The sequence below is a fragment of the Anneissia japonica genome, unplaced genomic scaffold, assembly GCF_011630105.1.
Source record: "Anneissia japonica isolate Jap-2015-1 unplaced genomic scaffold, ASM1163010v1 scaffold287867_len1003013_cov215, whole genome shotgun sequence".
NCBI lineage: Eukaryota > Metazoa > Echinodermata > Crinoidea > Comatulida > Comatulidae > Anneissia > Anneissia japonica.
The window spans coordinates 413899-419449 of NW_022684320.1; the positions used below are offsets into that span (position 1 = coordinate 413899).

The window sequence follows — 5551 nt, forward strand, 5'->3', positions numbered from 1 at the left end:
GAGGTACAACTGCATATCATCAGCGTAAACATGGTAACGGCATAAATGCTTGCTAATGATATTGCTGAGGGGACAGATGTAAATGGTGAAGAGGACAGGACCCAGAGTTGATCCCTGTGGGACGCCACATTCTAAGAAAACAGGATCAGAAATAGACGATTTAATTTTAACACATTGGCCTCGTGATATCAAGTACGACTGGAACCAACCGAATGCAGAACCAGAGATACCAATGTCAATTAAGCGATTAAGGAGAATATTATGATCAATAGTATCGAATGCAGCAGACATGTCTAAATATACCGATAAAATACATTCACATGTATCAAGAGCTTGCATAATGTCATCATGGACTTTCATTATGGCGGTTTCTGTACTAAAAAACTTTCTGTATGCTGACTGGAATTGGTCGTTAAGACCATTGTCATCAAGATGCTTGACTAGTTTGGAGACAACGACCTTCTCGAATATTTTGGAAATAAATGGAATGCAGGTTATAGGTCGGAAATTAGAAAATTCAGTATGGTCAATCTGAGGTTTCTTCAAAATAGGTGGATGTTTCAGTGCCTCAGGAAATAAGCCAGAAGACAGGGAGGAGTTAATGAGTTTCCGAAAGAGACTAATCATAGTAGTGGGCAGAGACACTAAAATATTAGTCGGAAAAGGGTCTAAGTCACAGGTTTTACTTGACAATGTCAATAACATCTTCATTGTTCAATAAGTTAAAACTCTCAAATTTCGAAAGCTGTAGAGCAGGAGAAGAAGTAGGAAGCCCAACGCTGGCGATGACTCACTTGGTGTGATTTTGTGACGCAGACGTTTAACCTTCTGAATAAAGAATGCATTGAAATCATTGGCCAGCTGAAGGTGGCTCTCAGCAGTTGGAAAAAGAAGCTTTCTAGCAATCTTAAACAGGCGTTTTTGACCGTGACCACAGATATCTACTTGGGCCTGAATGGAGGCGGTGCGTTCTTCAACCAGTAGACGATGATACTCAATGCACTTTTTCTGGTAAGCAAGAAAAGACTGACTTCCACTGTGTCGTCTCTCATAATTTACAGAGACCAGTCGGTTCACTCTCAGGCACTTCGAATACAGCACCATCACGTTATGTTATATGTCCTGGTTTATGTTATGTTGTGTTATGTATGCTAGCTATTACGTTACAATATATCGTCCCTATTTGAATAGCTGCAGCCAACTTAATTATCGTAATCAGCAAACGAATGATGTTTCAATCTGTTGAAAGTTGATAAATGATAAGCATTCTCACATACATGCATGCTTACTTTATTGACCATATGCCTACAACATAATATGATTAAAATGCTGTTAGACGTACTTAAATCGTGCTTTATATTATATATTTTTTTAAAGTTCAGGATTATAAAGGACCCTTACCACTATCAAAATAATTTGGTTGAATCACTGGCTTCTAGTAGTCTTTCATTATCTCACTTTACAAAGATCTCCGGACGCAAAACCCCACCGGAATATTGTCTTAGGCCTACATTCAAAACAATTTTAATGAAGTTTTTTTCCCAGAGCCACGATTCTGTTGAACTCTCTTCATGGCTCTCTTCCATCGCATATGACTCTTAAATCGCATGGTTACGTCACCCGATACGTCATCACACTTACGGAATATCATCAATTTTACAACATACTGCAGTGTTTTAAATCAACCATCAATTTGATTATAAAGATTAGGCCTTTGTTATGATTAAAAACTGTCTGTTCATTTGTTAATCATATTATTATTATTATTATTATTATGTTATTGTACACATAGGCTATAGGCTTGCCTAATCGTTTCAATATTACAGAACTTTACATATTTTTCATTGTGCCTATTGTCTCCTATAGCAAACGCACACGTCATCTTCTGTAATGAAATAAAGATAATGTTAGATTGTATATACTTTTCGTATCACGAACACATAAGAGAATTTGATACACAATGGGGGTTCTAGTTAGAGATACGTCATTTTTTAAGCAAGGCCAACTGCTATTATAATTATTGTCTGCTTAGCATACGACGGATACCGGTACATCTTGTCCATGAATTGTCCAGTCATTATACACTGCTCGGCCAAGGAACTCTGGCAAAGACATATGATAATTGTGTTGTAATTTCAACCTGTCATTTTTGAAAACTTATCATAGTCGAAAATCAAGTCATTTTCTAACAGTTTCCTAGTACTAATAATCTACAGTGTAATCCCAAGACAGAGTTGGCGGATTGTTCCAGTTACTGAAGCACATTATTCCAGGCTTATAATCGAGTTCCCATGCATTGCAATAACCTATGTTTAGCGACGATACCCCACAGACAGGGTTAAAGAACGGCCAGTGAATACCACATCCTGAGTCGTCGTAGCAACAGATGGCGAAACAACAAACGAATTTGTTTCCAGGTTCATTAACTTCGTTGACGTTGATCGTGTATCTCACTCTCTTGATGTTGTAGTCGGCTGCCAATTGATTCGCAGCAAAGCAAACCTGCCAATGAGGAAAAGCTCGGCAGTACGGAGCGGGAACCGGGTCAACGGCAAATGCGAACAGAACAGCGATCTTCAAAATGTACATTTTCTAAAAGACGAAAGATCAACATTATTATGACTTAAAAAGATGCGATTGATCACCACTGAGTTTAACTAATCATATATATTGCATGAATCAAATGGATCATATTTAGCTCGTACAGCATATTTTCAATAACGTTTTAGGCACGAATGAAGATAATGATAATGACGTAAGGTTCTTTTTTTCATTTTTTTTTTCAAAGACAACAGGAAGATTGCGAAATCTCCATTTCAAATTCCATGTCATACGTACCATTGTCTCCAATGATTTCTAGCAGTCCGACAAATATGTTGCCAAGGTCAGTCCTAAATAAAAGGATAAACGATAATTAAATAGGTTCCAGTTACTGAACAAAACATGGGTGCAAAATATGGTCAGCTTTGTTGGATGATTTCTTTTCTTAAAATATGATTTTAATTTAAATAAATATTAGCTAATATAAAGTATGCTGATGTTACCATGGAGAGGGCGAGCTTCAAGTTAAAAAATAATACAGTTACAGTATTTAACTGGGTGGCTACTAAAACCGTAAACATGTTACAATATTACAGGGTGGTAACACTCATGTATCCTTACAACAATCCACGGACCAGTGTAATATTTCAAATTCAACAACACAAATACTACGATATTAATACCATTATTATTAATAAAAATAATAAAATGAAACAATTAATAACATCGACAACTGGACAAAATCCTAAAAAATGGCAATCAATTATTGTTGGTATTTAATTTTGTTTCTTTCAAAGTTGAATTAATATATTGAAATACATTTTAAAAACAATAAAAGTGGGAGAAGGCATCGACCAAAAGAGATAAAACAAATTTTGTGCCAGACCGATCTGTAAAAGCAAGCTGACGTATAAAATTTAAAAAAAACAGAGACGTAAAGCAACGTGGCCTACTGTGGGTTGTATTGCTGAACAACAAATAATGCTCAGTTGTATTTTATCCATACGAGATACATAATGAATTACGACAAATCTATAATCGTTTTTTTTTTCTTAGTAAACAATGCATAATTAATTATAATTCAGCCAATTTCTTTTCTGTATAAAACCTACTAAGAATTTAGATATAGATACACACAAACTTACCTGTTTTTCGCTCTCTAATAATTCTCCCAATGTCTATTTTGAAGACATCGGACAGGGCCTTTCCGGTAGTGTTTCGTTGATTGCTTTGCCATACATTTTCGAGAAACTTGTCCTTGTACTCGACTCACTTCTAACACAGTTTCTACATGTATTAGTAAATCCATTGTTATAGACGAGTATGCAGTATACTTTGTAATTTGTTCCCGCATTTTAACTAGTGAATTGTCGAATGGATCTATAACCCACTTGTGCGAACTAAGGTCAAGAAATATTTCTTATCTAAATATATTTAAATTAAATCAAAATCAAAGTTTATTTTTCTAATACCCTTAGGCCTACATTATTGACAAATGTTTTTCTTAATCATTTCTTCACTTCCCCTATTTGCTCTGTGTTGTATTCGTGTTTTGTACTTGTTTCGTATTGAATTCATAGTCAATGCCTACACTTCGTAATAGACCTTTCCGGAGTGTCAATCAAACTTCACAACTGACTAATCAGAACAACGCTAGGAATACGCACGCGTCTTACAAACACACGTGTTGTCCCACAAACGCACGTGTTCGCGTATGTTTTAACACTGCCGTCTTGTGGGGCCTTAGCAACAAAATCCAAGGGGCGGAGCTTAGCGGAAAGGTCCATTATAAGTGCCATAGCCATTAAGTGTGATAAATGGTCTTTCTTTTGTAATTTGGCGTGTATACTTTTTTGAACAGTGCCCTCTATCACACTATTTTTCTTTTTAATGAAATCCGGCGGGTTGTTTAATTTTATCTTTTGTTATCATATCGTGTGAAGAAATAAATGTTTATTTGAATTGAACTACGGATTCTGAGGCAGTTCTCTGGCTGGGAGACCATTAACCTACAAAGAGTAATTATCCAAAATATTTTGTTATTTTTACTCATCTCCTATTTGTCGGGAAAGGTGGATTTAATTATAATATTATAGTACTGTAAATAATTATATTAACAACTCTTTTTGATGATGATGAGTTTAAGATTAGTTATGATATTGAAGATAACTATGATGATTGTTGATCATCATCATTATCATCATCATCATAATGATGATGATAATTACTTTATTATGTATTTATATATAGGCCCTATATACATTTATATATTTGTATGTATATATATATATATATATATATATAAGATGTGTATAAGAGACAGGGGTTAAATATATATATCAAAGTATATATATTCAATAAAACAATAGACGAGGTGGTTATTTTCCCATAATTTCAAATAGATGCTCACGAACGGGTTTTTTTCTATATTGGTATTTTTTGTTTAATTTATATTGTCAGATTTCCACTGTGTTATGTTTATTTTTTATATACTAGCTTAAATCATTCTTTTTATAATTAGACTTCGGGCCAAAATGTGTGAGCAATTTTAATGTTTCAGTTATTAAAGCGAAATCAAATAGAATTGAAACAGCATGCTGTTCAATGAATACCTTGCAGAACTAACACATGCATACAAAACCATGAGCCACCTGCGAATAACCAGGGTCAGGCCGCCCGCCCGCCCCTGGGAATTATTACTTTAAGTAGTAGGATTTGTGTTGTTCTATTTTCAGTGTTTTCTTTATGACTATTACTCAATCAAAATCGGGCTTGATTACCGGTTCCAGTAGACCATTCAATTAATCCCCGCCCTATGGATATTTTTTCGAAAAAGCACACAAAACGACAGCGTACTGTACTTGTGTTTGTGGGACTTGCGCGTGTTCCTGGGCTTTTCTGATTGGTCAGTCGTTAATTTTGGTTCTGAGCGAGTGTGGTCGTCCATTCCTCCTAAATGTTTTTCATCATCCATCACAAGAGGGCGCTACAACAACAACAAAAATTATTT

The 5551-nt window shown here is 35.2% G+C and overlaps 1 long non-coding RNA gene across 1 annotated transcript; it reads right to left on the reverse strand.

Annotated features, from left to right (window-relative positions):
• Window positions 1-1269: 1269 nt before the first annotated feature.
• LOC117104437 lies at window positions 1270-3831 on the reverse strand. The gene is made up of 3 exons (XR_004444743.1): window positions 3687-3831; window positions 2839-2891; window positions 1270-2592 (listed from the first exon to the last, which is right to left on the reverse strand). It is a non-coding gene; the product is annotated as an uncharacterized LOC117104437 (long non-coding RNA).
• Window positions 3832-5551: the final 1720 nt, after the last annotated feature.